Source organism: Megalopta genalis, chromosome 1, assembly GCF_051020955.1.
Source record: "Megalopta genalis isolate 19385.01 chromosome 1, iyMegGena1_principal, whole genome shotgun sequence".
NCBI lineage: Eukaryota > Metazoa > Arthropoda > Insecta > Hymenoptera > Halictidae > Megalopta > Megalopta genalis.
The window spans coordinates 9499699-9512960 of record NC_135013.1 but is presented as its reverse complement, the minus strand read 5'-3'; the positions used below and the strand labels follow the sequence as shown (position 1 = coordinate 9512960).

The 13262-nt window shown below is 40.4% G+C and overlaps 1 long non-coding RNA gene across 1 annotated transcript; it reads right to left on the bottom strand.

The window, feature by feature from the left end:
* Window positions 1–3428: 3428 nt before the first annotated feature.
* On the bottom strand, window positions 3429–6484 carry LOC143260895 (uncharacterized). The gene is made up of 2 exons (XR_013035173.1): window positions 5197–6484; window positions 3429–5118 (listed from the first exon to the last, which is right to left on the bottom strand). It is a non-coding gene; the product is annotated as an uncharacterized LOC143260895 (long non-coding RNA).
* Window positions 6485–13262: the final 6778 nt, after the last annotated feature.

Genomic DNA, 13262 nt, shown 5'->3' with positions numbered 1-13262 from the left:
AATAGTTCTAGTAATACCTACTTGAGTCCAGAGTAATGACTGCTTATCAACGGTGTAAGCAACAACGAGGCTACCTCTAATAATTAGACCGCGGATTTTTATTTAAAGCAGTGATCGGTGTACTATTTTCAGCTCGTTAAAATGAATTAAAGAAGGAAAGAAAATGTCTAGCACCCGTTTCTTACAACCAGTGGAGACAACGTCTATTTTCCATAAAGACTCGCAATCTACTAATAAGCATTATTGTATCACCAATGCTTTTCCATCCTTAATTAGTCGAGACACCGAACGTAAAGTGAGCTTTCAGAACGAATTTGCAAAACAAATGAAGAAGTCGCGAATCGTAAATTAAATACATTTGTACTAACTACGCTCGTCGCTAAATATAGCAACTCACCGGCAATAGATTAACTGCGAATTAGTCAAAACTAGTATCTGAACAGTTTATTTTTACAAGAATAATTGAAACAGACTTGAGAGAAAAAGAGGCAGAATCGAGAGTTATCTCCTGATTTTCGTAAGTGATAGCACAGACGTTTCGAAGATATAGCTATATTCTTTGGTTCTCGGAGCTTTCGAAAGCATTCAAAATCGACGAAAAAGAGAAAGAGACTTTCACGAGAGAAAAGCCGTGTGATCGTGACACGTTCGATCATTTTTCTTCGATTTCAGCTCGATCCCCGATTCCATGGGCATCCCCTTCGCCGCTGGTTTTTGCTGTTGACCGTGATTCAACCAGATTGGTAAATCGGGTATGATAAATCACCGGTTTCCTGGCCGTTTATGTGAACCGGCGGCGTAACAGGGCGATGATGGATCGTCGCGATTGACAAATTGACTTTGCCGAGGATCGTGAAATCTTCTGACAGGAAGGTCAAGTTTGCGGCAAGCATCTTTCTCGTAGCGGATCGCATTCGCATAACCGAGAAATTATTTCTTCGGCACGATTCTAAATGATTATTATTATTATATCATCTGTGCAAGTAACATAACGATTATACGGTTCTCTAAACAAAATAGAAATTTTCTGCACCGATCGTAGTTGCTTGAACCAAGTTATTTGTTTCAATAAATTGCTGATGATGCATTGATACTCTTTTAGCGAGATAACTAATCTTTCGAGGAATTTTCAACGATAGTTATTGTATCAAAGAGAGAGATAGGTTGATCATATATACGTTGATCATGTTCTCGTGTTTGCGCAGATTGGACGATTATTCGAGTCTCCTTTCGGATAACCGATTTATCAATAGATTCTTTGCGATTCGCGTCGAGCAATTAACTTGCTATCGCACGGAAACAATTCATGATAAATCTGAATCGTTCACACGGATCGATACCTTTATCTTGTCGTACAATTAATTCTGTAAACCGGATAAACACGTGTTATGATTGCACGACTTTGACATTTTTTTGTTTTAAATAAAGGTTGCTTATCGGAACTCACGGCTTATCAGACAACGGTTGCGTGCATTGTTAATCTTTGGCATTGTCAGGCATCTGACATCTGTCCTTACCTCGTCGAACGACGTGTGCAGAGCCGTTCGAAAATGTGAAACATCGTTCCGACGAAATTCGTCGAATGTTTGTATGTCACGTCGAATCGACGACGAGAATTTTTGTATGTAAACGCGTTCTGTTACTTATCTTCGTTGTTACACAACAAAAAAATCGTACTCAATAACATTCGTCTACGAAGTATCTTATGATTTTGTACTCGAAATCATGTGCTACGACGATGTACAGTGACGTCTGTAATATTATAATCATAAATACTGCAAACAAATGAATCTTTAAAATTGTACGAGCACGAACAAAAGAGTCGCGAGGAGCAGTTTACGATCATTTCCGTACAATTCCGGACATTGGCAAATTTCTTTGATACTTCTTTCGCTAACTGGTAAATTAATTGTTTTAACACTTAGCCAACCGAATAGGGAGATCTCCCCGTTTCAAATTCAGCCGATTAATAGCCCCGAATGGATAATTAATGAAAAATTAAAAATAATTGCTTAATTTTATTAAGATTTGCAAGAGGTACGAATGCTGAAGAAGCAATTGATGCCATATAAGTTTGCTTTGTAATTTTTGTTTAAACGAATGAAATATTTTAATTTTATGAAAACTTTTGAGGTTCCTAGCGCGGTCGTGGAAGTGTTAATTTCATGTAAGTAACTCGTGTCGTTCGGTCCAATATTAAATCAGTTATTATAATATCGAGAGAGCATCTCGATATTAATGGACGTCCGGAATTCCGACCGAATCGTTTTCCGAATTTTGGCATTGACCGAACCGGTGTTGTCCGACGGGAATTAGGTAGAGGCTGTCACGTGACATTCCGGTACTTCCCGATTATACGAATAAATCTGTTTGACCATCGTTTCCATGATGATTTGCATACGGCGACCGGCTCCGTCGCGGATGACCGACTTCCAGTCGAATTGTCCTTGTTACCTTATGCAAATGCGCGCGCGCGCGAACGGAGAGAAAGAAATAAAAAAGAAAAGAAAAGTATTACGGGAGGATAATTGCGAAAGATGCGTTTTCACTTTATCGCTATCTCGACGATCTTTCCCGTCCCGTCGGAACTTCCCAAGCTGGGAGCACCGGCCACTGCGAAAGTGACCGGGACAAACGCACTAATTAACACGTCCGCGACGGCTTCAGTGAAATCTCGTTTCCTGTTCTTCACCTTGCCGGAGGGAAATGGAACGTTCCGCGACGACACTCCGCATGGAATTCAATTTAATAGAGACACGAGACGGTTTTTTCAGACTCGGATTCCGGTTGAGTAGAGATGCGGTCATAGTATGCGCTCCACTTTCGAAATGACCGCATTCCCTGGCTTTAAGTCGCGTTCGATTGAATTAGAACTATTAAATGATCGTATCGATAACGTTAAAACGCCTTTGTTAGGATAAGATCGAAGTATATAAGCAAATAAAAATTGGCAACTTAAGATGTATACAGGGGTCTTGCGTTCGAAATTAATATTATTGTAGATTATACAGGGAGTCCCAAAATTATGGTAGTTCCGGGAAATTAGGGATTCCTGAAGTCATTCGAAGCAAATTTTTCCTTTACAAAAATTTTCTCCGAGGCATCGTTAACGAATTATTGACGAAAAACACTGACCAATGAGGGGCGAGCTCGCTTGGCGCTAGGCAGCCGAGCCGAGGCGGCCGAGCCAATAAAGCGGAACTGGGATTCCTGCGCTCGTTGGCTTGGCCGCCGCGTGTGATGTGGCACGCGACGCGATTCCCGGAAGACAACAAAAACTGGTCTGTTTGGGTGTGACTCGGGTAAGAAACACCGCGGAGATACAAGTGTACGTGGTAGGTACAGTGAATTCTTCCTAATTGATCCTTAGATTGTACATAAAAATGGACAATTTTCGAGTCGTGGCTGAAAGATTAGAAACAAAAAAGTTAAGTCATCGTTTTTATTCTAGTATTTTTCTATGTATTCATATTAATTTACACAGTCATGGTGGCTGCTACCTTTTTTTGCCGACTGCTCCGAGTTCCTATCAAAACGAGCCGCGAGGCTCGAGAAATCGTGTCCGAATGTCTGGCAATTACTGTTTTCAATTCCGAGCTCCGGACCTTCTTTTTTAGATCATATTCACTTTGTTCTATAGTTAGTTATCTTGTGGATAAGTTAATCATTTTTGCTCATACTCTTACAAAACAAATTGACCTTCTTCCAAAATAAACTCAAGCTTTTTCACACATTAAAATGTGTGTATTCAACTTATTAATTTAATATGAATTTTGTTACGCATAATCATAAATCAGCCGATTTAATTTGCAAAAGGATGAATTTGATTTGCAAACGTGTTAGTACGATTTACAAAAAGATGAGAAAGGATTAATTTCGAGTGCAAAGCACGTAATACCGTATCAACATTGTTGCAATTTGCAGATCATACAGGTTCCGCCAGCAGTTCGATTTAATCCCCACAAGTTGACAAGCGAAATGACGTCGTTTGGGTCAAAGTGGACCCAGAATATTTATCGCAAATGAAACCGAGCGAGGCAAAAAACGATAAGGGTACGCAAGACGGGAACGAACGGAATGAAAAGTTGCGAGGATTAGTATCGATTAAGAATCGAAGATTAAATCGAAGGCTTGTAATTTCGTGATTCGGGGGATCTGATTAGACAACAGATTTTTACCATTCATCGTTACTCGCGTCTCGTGTCAGGGGAAATCGCGTACAAGTGTACCGCAAACACTCGCCGCGTCCATCGACGTAGCGGGGATTTTTAATATTTCTCCGAGTTTCTATCGGAACGAGCCGGTTGTCAGCATAGAGCCTGTAATAAGTTACACAATCGCGTGTTACGAAGTCGGGAGAAGAAATGAGGCACGGCCGACGTCGTAGGAATCCAAGTCACGAACATCCTTCTGTCCCGTTGCCACGGAATGCAATCCTTCCTTCCTACTTCGACGGCGTGTGGCAACTCGCCGGTGCCTTGTAATCATCTCTATGGATTCGAAACGGCGTATTTCATAGTTTCAGACCCTTTTTCTTTTTTTCTTCACCGGCGGCACTCTAACTATTCCTCTTTCGAGGCTGACCTTCGGCGTCCGCGCTGACAAAGGAAAGTGAAAGCCCGTCGTCGTCGTCGTCGTCGTCGTCGTCGCCGGCCACCTAAAATATAATAACACAGAATTCTAAGGAGAAATTACTAAACGTGTTCTTCAATGGCTACTTTATTACTGGGCGTAGTAATTGTAAATTATTGGCCAGGGAATGGGCCCTCGAGAGAAAACTTGCTTGAATTCTGCGTAATTTTGTGAAGCCTTAACAAATATTTTGACCATTATTTTAGGATAATTCACTAACTTTTGCAGTTGGGTCTGACACTGGAAGGTCCTTAAGTTTCTACGTACAAAATATTAGCTAAAACTGCCGTTTTTTAGTGTTAAATTCTTTTAAGAATATTGTACGGCCGGCGCGACGCGGCATTGGCTGCAAGGGCGGAGCGCCGATCGCACTCGCTCTCCGATTGGTCAGTGTTTTTCGTTAATATCTCGTAAACGAAGCCGCGAATTCCACTTTCGCTAAGGAAAAAGTTGCTTCGAATGTCCTCAGGAACCCCTCATTTCCCGCTAGTACAATAAAAAAAAAGAATATAAATAGAATATAAAAGCAAATAAAAGAATATAAAAGCAAATGAAAGTAGTTACCGTCGAGCGCATTTTTATTATACTGGTTTCTCTGTAATTTGAACGCAGGCGAAGATGAGCAAGCTCGGCTCGCCTAAGTCAAGTCATGGTCCCGATGATAACCGACGCTCGATTCCTAGTAAAATAATACACGCGTTCCAGGGTTCGGTTAATCTTTCTCGTGACTCGCGAGTCATGAGACAAAGCGGCGTTGGTAATTGCCGCTTTCGGTAAAGCGATCGCAATGATCGCGATCAACGAGTGTCTTCGGCACGGATCGTTTTACGTTAAATCGTACGAATCGATAGTTAACGACGGCGAAATGCTCTCTATTGCGCGCCGATCGCGTGCGTACGCTGAAAGCGAAAAACAGTTACGAAGGTGAAAGTGACAGCGTCATCGGTCGAGCATTCGACGATGAGGTGGCATTAAAAAAAAGATGTTTCTCAATGATCGGTTTTGTACAGGTGTAGAAGATAGCAATATAATAGTAATCGGCTCAAACGATTGCGCGTTACCTTATCTCGACTGCGTCAGACGTGTCTGCCGGTTTAATTGGCGCTATTAACGATTCGCGCTTTTAGCGAATTAATTTAGAGATTCTTTCATCGTACGCGGAAGCGCGGAGCAATTACGATTTAGAAATCGACGAAATTAATGCGAGAATACTTTACGATGATTATGTAATTGGTCAAATGACCGAAGCATTTTAATATTTGCAGAAATGTAATTGACCCACTGATCGCTTCATCGCGATAGAGAAGTCGCGGTGAAATATTATATTTTAGCGAATTTAATTCAGGTGATCCGTTATTCGATGAAAATTGTCGAATATATTTAGTTCCATCTGCTCCAGTTTTTATAAATTGTTCAGCACCCTTCGTCCGTCATTTTGCCGCCAGTATTTCAAGCGAAGGCGTTTATGTCTCTATCACAGCTCGAAGTGGATAACAATTCGCGTCTTCGACTACAGCTGCCATTCGATTGTGTTTGCTTTTGAATTTAATGGACACTTCGACACGTGCTCGGCTCGTTTCTACAGAACTTGAACGAATTCCACATTTTCATTCGTTCCATTGTATTCAATCTTCAACCATATCTACGAGCACCAACGCGTCCCTCGACGCTACTTACGCTTGCGAATGTTTTCTTGGAAACGGAGTTGATCTAAACTGAAACGCGATACATATCTCTTTTAGAAGCTGATAATCGTATTGGCAAGGCATCGTACGTTTATAATATTAATATTTTAAACTGTATAGTGAATATATTAGAAACGTGACGAGCGATTTTTTGAAATGAGAAAACGTCTTTTGGAGCCAACGCGAATAGTAATTTCTCCCCAATTCGCGTTCAGATCGCGCACAAAAATGGACAATTTGGGAAGCGAAGATACGATTCTTCGAGCCTTGCGACTCATTTTTATTGATATAATATAATTATATATTTAAATATAATTTATAATATAATATTTAAATTAAATATAATTTAATATAATGTAAATATAAATAAATGTAATATATTAATATTATAATATAAACATAATTTATGGTTATATATTATAATATTATAATATAAATATAATAGTATTTAAGTGAACAACTATAACAACGGGACGTAATAAATAATCGTATCACCTCTTCCAAAATCGTCAATTTTTGTGCGCAAACTGAGCGCGAATTAGGGAAAAATTACTGTATTTGTATCGAGTAGAAACGATACGCAATGATCGGACAGTCTGCTCCACACTTTTCGAAAGACGATCTCCAACGTTTTCGAGAATAACTACGAATTCATGAAATGAACGATCACGAACTTTATAAAATATTTTCAATTAGGATCTCGTGGGAATGTTTTGCGGCGCGGCACTCGACGCGTTCGGAGAGTCAGGAGTCATCGACAAGATCGATCCGACATCGACGTCGGTAATTAGAAAGATCGATCAAACCCCGAGCGTTCCGTTCGGACGAGTCCGAGTAATAGAGATAATGGGAAATAATGGTTGGCAGGATGCGACAATCGAGATAACGGGGGCCGGGTGATAATGATGTTCCTGGATGCGACCGTCATGCGTAAATGTCGATTGTTTCAGAATCGAATTAAGGGTGAGAGCAAGGCCGATATTGTATGCATATTCTGAATGAAATTAATCGCGGTCGGACCGCCGAGGTGAGTCGAAGTCATTAAAAGGTCGATGCCTGCGATCGCGATACCGATCGTAATGAGCGTCTCGCCTTGAATATGCTCAACGAAATCTTCGCCATTTGTCTTGGAGCAGCTCAAAGTAATTCTAATTTTGACAGAATATGTAATATATATTATATTGTACTATATTATATTGTATTATATTATATTGTGCTATATTATATTGTATTATATTATATTGTACTATATTATATTGTACTATATTATACTGTATTATATTATATATTGTACTATATTATATTGTACTATATTATACTGTATTATATTATATTGTACTATATTATATTGTACTATATTATACTGTATTATATTATATATTGTACTATATTATATTGTACTATATTATACTGTATTATATTATATTGTACTATATTATATTATATCATATTATATTGTATTATATTATATACAAAATTTATAAATCACCAATCGCTCTGAATAAATGAAATACAAAACTGTAAAAGATATATCAGTTTCTTAGATTTAGTAAAATGATTTCCTACTATTCACTCAGTCGCTGAATTAAAATCTGCACACGTATTGCAGCAAGCCTGTTCAGGAATAATTAATATTTTGACAAAAATGAGCAGTCGGTGACACGAGCGCACCTACCAGAAGCATCGATATTTACGCAAAGCAGCAAGATTAGTTTACGAGAAAAGCAAAAGTTCAAGTAAAATCGTGGTCGTCGCGTAAACGTTAGCGACGAATTGCGAAATTCACGCTGTTCGGTGAAAAGGATTCGTGGATCCGCTCGGAATTTCGTTCGGCTGAGAGAAGTAGTAAAACGTATGTATACCGACGATTCGAAATCCGGCGATGTACACGAAGCATGGCATTAACGGAAACGTCGGGTCTACCGTTCCGACAACGGCTGTTGTATACATTTGAACTTTAACATTTTCTACACGATTTTGAAATGCAGCGGTACACGGATCCCTCATTACGCACTTTCGAAAATGTATTCGACTTGCGTTAGCTTGCGCAACGCGCGCTACCTATGTTTTTCCTGTATTCTACGAGGACTGCGTCACTCAAATATTTGCCCCCCTTCCACCGTCTAATGTATGTATGTATGTATGTATGTATGTATGTATGTGTGTGTGTATGTATGTGATACGACATTTGCCAGCACTCAACCTCTTTTATATTCGAAAAACAGTGTCCCGGAAAGCACATTCTCCTTCAACATAATCTACGAACTCCAGGAAATTATTAGAATTAATATTATTCTTACATTAATATTATTATTATTATTATTACAATTAATAGAATCGAATCGAAGTTCGAATAGCGCACGCTGGTGAATGCACATTGTTCGTTCTATTCGATATACTTCTTACAATAGAACTCGAGCCCGTAAATACTTTATTACAGCGATTGCAACGAATCCGGTCACGGCTTTCCTATTCCTTTACAACGACACAATATTACGATACATTGAGTAATAAATGAACAAGCAACAAGACGAATTAGAAAGTAAGAACGGAAGAAATCAGCCAACGCAGTTTCGCGGCAGTCCGATGAATAAAAACGGAACGGTTCCCCGGATTTCATCCGTTACATCCATTAGAGCGATGAATCCGGCCTCGGATTCGCTATTCTTTTATTACAATACACCGTTGCATACATTGAGTAATAAATAAACAAACAACAAAGTGAAGTAACTACATCAGAAAGTAGAACCGAACGAATTCGCCCGTTTTTGCAGCAGCCAAATTAAACGAAAACCGGTTCCCCGGGAATTTCCGAGCAAACTGTACAAATGCAGGACCGAAAATCTGTTGCAACCCGAATCGAATTGTCTTTCTCGTCACGCGGATCTCTTTCGCGCGTCCGATCCGAATCTAAAATCACGATACGCGTCGATGCCGTCGGCCACCGCGCGACTTCGCGTGCCAAACGGTGTCCAACTACGTTTCTAACACGTTTCCACGGATTTGCAATAATTATATAACGCGAAACACGGGCCCCGGGAAATTCCGGCGAAATGGATCACGAAATCGTCCGTCCGGGCGTCGTCGATCGTGTTTCACTTCGCGCCGGTTGTTTTCCCGCGCGGACGGATTAAAAATAGTCGCGGGCATCGAGAGTCGCATCGGTTTCCAGTAAACTTATAAACCGGCTGTGTCAACAGTTCGACTTAATCCTCGAAACCGCGGAACAGGACCGCTCGTGTATTTTCGGCGAATTTTAATGACCCGCTTGTTTATTCCGGCCGGCGAATGGCGCGGATCGTTTGGCACCGTCCGTTTCGACGGACACGCCTTCCGCGGATACAAAAGTTTGTACAGGCTGTAGCATAATAACAATTTCGTCCACGCGATGGTTATTTACAATAAAGAAAAAATTGCGGTCCGAAATTTCTTCGCGTTCCCTGCATTTTATTATTTTATCGTTTTCACGATCGTTTCACTTTCTCCCGCCAACTTTCCATCGTTTTTCTTTTGTCAATGTAACCAACAATTCCTCTCATTTATTACGTCATACTATCATGCATTGGCATAAACTGTGATAGTATTTGCGCCGATTGCGACAATATTGTTGTTACATCGGCTGTATTTACCACGTGTCGCGTCGTTTGCACGCGTTTAGAATCGACAAATCGTTCGGATTGGTATTGTAATTACTGGGCCGTGAATCATTGCGTAAGATAAAAGTTTATTTTCCGTATAAATAATTGCGGCAGATCGAAAATAATGCGACGAGATTTTCAGGCTGCCTTTCGAGATTGCCGAAAGCCGCGTTGAGAAATCATCGCGGTAAAATCGAATAGAACATGCAACGTCTTTATCGGATAAAACGCTGCGGCACGCAGACGTACAAAGATTTGCATGACTTATCGTCCATTCTCTGAAATATTTACACATAATGCCAAGTATTTGCATGAAGGACAAACACGTGAACAATAATCGCGATGCTATTTCGTAATAACAGGATGCCTGTGAGCTGTATATTCGTTAGACCTCGTTAACAAAATTAATTTCTACGCGCGATTTTCGAAAATCCGAAGCGCGTTCGTTGCACCACTTTTTGCGAAGGTACGAGCAGCCCTCGATATCGACACCTTTGTTACGTGGAATCTCTGTCGCAGGATTCAGCCGCGAGAGACCACGATTACCGCGCTTAACCCTAGAAAGATAACCGTATGACAACGTACGTAAAAGATAACCATACGCTTCAGAGGCGCATGCTTTTCTAAGGCGTCAATTTTATACTAACAATGGATATTTATTTAAGTTAATCTAGTCATTTTAAAGGTTTGGCATTATTGTAAAAATAAAATGCATTTATATTATATTTTTTTATATTTTAAGTAATTTTAAACTTAAATCACTAGACCTCTATGAAAAATTAACAAAAATCAACAGTCTTTCGCAGGCGCCTCTGCGACGTAGGTTATCTTTCTCGGGTTAAAGGCATTCTTTTGTACACAATAAAGTGCGAGAAAAGAATTCGTACAATGTTCATTACACGCGAAGACAATGCGCGATAGCGATCGAGTCACTTGCGCTGCGAAACGAGAAAGTGGCATGAAATTCCATCACCCATCTTAAACATTTGTTCCCACTCTTGATTCACTATTATTCTGCTTGTCGGAAAGTTCTGTCGCTTCTTTAGGCACAGCTGGGAGACACAATACACAGCACTTGGACACTGTAAAGTTCGAAGAGAGTGTTGCTGTAAATTCTTCCTAATTCGCGCTCAGATTGTGCACAAAAATGGACAATTTGGAAAGAGCAGATGCGATTATTCGAGCCTCGCGGCTCGTTTTTATAGTTGCCGACAATCTGCGCGCGAATTAGGGAGAATTTACTGTACTCGTTTGATTAACACTGGAGCCAAAATGGCGCGTTCCTGACTCTTTCTTTTACAATTATCGAGATTGTAACGTCGTTTTCATAGCGAAAATGTTAATGAACTTCTCCGTCGAAAAACATACTATAATATAAAATCGTACATAGTTTCAATAAATGCAATGTAATCATTATTACACGTGCATCAGCCGCGTTCAGTATTCGGTAGTTCCAGCATCAAAGCGTGAAAGTATCGCTTTAGAATTTTAATCGTTAGCTTTGCTCTGTTCGCGTGAATGGCGACGGCATATCAAAATCTGATTGCAACTTTGGATGATTGAAATACGAGCATGAACATGAACTCGGACACACGAACCCGAGCAACCTAGCAATTTCGTTGTATTTCTCGTAACCAGTGTTTACACTAAATCGACGGAGAATGGGCCCGAATGACTCTTTAATCATTTCAGCAGCATGCCATTAAACGACGTTTAATCTCGTCTTTAGAACGGCTCGGTGCGGAGGCGTGACGTCCGTCGGGTCGGAAGCGGCAAAGCGGAAGAGGTGTCACCGTGAATATTGTTGCGCTAACGACCACTTAAGGATCTCGCTGGAATTAGCGGGTTGGCCATAGGTGGCTCACATTATCGTGCCAGAAATCGACAGGACGAACCTCGGCTCGATGCTACCGGACAATTAGACTTTCATGTAAATGCGCCTCATTAGGACGAACGAGGTGAGATGCCTAATCGCACGCGGTCCCCGCAAATTAATCCGCGCAGACGGAGACGCGGCGGCGTACATCAATCAGTTACGCTCGCTTAAATTGCTCATTACGCGGTTAAATCTACCTTCCTGGCCATTAAAACGCCGAGTCCTTTCTCTAAATTCTTTCTGTTCTGCGGGAAATTATGCACGGATCGTACGAAGCGACAGAATTCGTTTGTAAACTCCGCGTAAAGTTCATTTTTCGTCTAATAACCCATTGCGCTTTAATTACTTGTTAATTCGACGTTTCAATCACCAACATTTTAATATTAAATTAAAGATGTGCACAGAATAAATATAAATTTTCTGTCTAGGAATATATTAGGAATTTTTTAGCGACAAGCAAGCACAGTAATTTTTCCCTAATTGACGCTGAGATTGTGCACAAAAATGGGCAATTTGGGACGAAAAGATTATTCGGGCCTTGCGGCCCGTTTTTATGGTTGTTGACGATCGGCAATAATCGTATCTCCTCTTCCAAAATTGTTCATTTTTGTTTCGAAGCTGAGCATCAATTAGGGAGAATTTACTGTACTAATCGACGTAACTTCTATTTTAGATACTGTCAAATTAATGGATAGACCAAGATGGAATAAATCAACAACAAATACAATTTATTAAACAAGAAGCAGTCGCATAATTACAACAGGTTCTTCACTGTATCAATAAGAAAAGAAATGGTACTTCGAAAATATTGATCTTTATGCTCACGTTCCAATCATAATTTTCAGTTTCTTGAATTTCTTCGTGTTCAGACAATGGCGAACATTTGGAAAACAATGCACATTGAACAGACATTGATACGACGAAATTAATCGTTTAGAAACTGGACAGCTTCGATCCGGACCACGGTGGATCGTCGGGAAGTGTCAAGACAGAAAGCGGGTCGGACGTCTCGTCTAATCAACAATTCCGGAACAATGGCTCGCATTCGATTTTACGAACTCGACGGACTACCGCGTATGTATGTATGCGCGTGCAACGGGTCGCCGGGTTGCACAACCTGCCAGCAGAATCGCCCGCAGAAACGGGCGATGCATAGTAAATCGAAAACGAGCAATCTGCCGGGCTCCTCTTGTTTCAACTTCCTAGTTAGATCAGGAACTTTTTTTCTTCGGGCTGTATAGGGTGTCCGTGAGCTAATGAACTGCGGATTAGTAGTAGTGTAGCTTTAAATTTGCGTTAATCGGAGATTATGGTTACCATGCTTTCATGTTAGCAACGGAACTAACCGCACGTCTGATAATTTTACATTTATTATATTTTCTGTATCTCATTTTTCCTTCTCGCTGTTTGTAAACATTGTATTATATATAT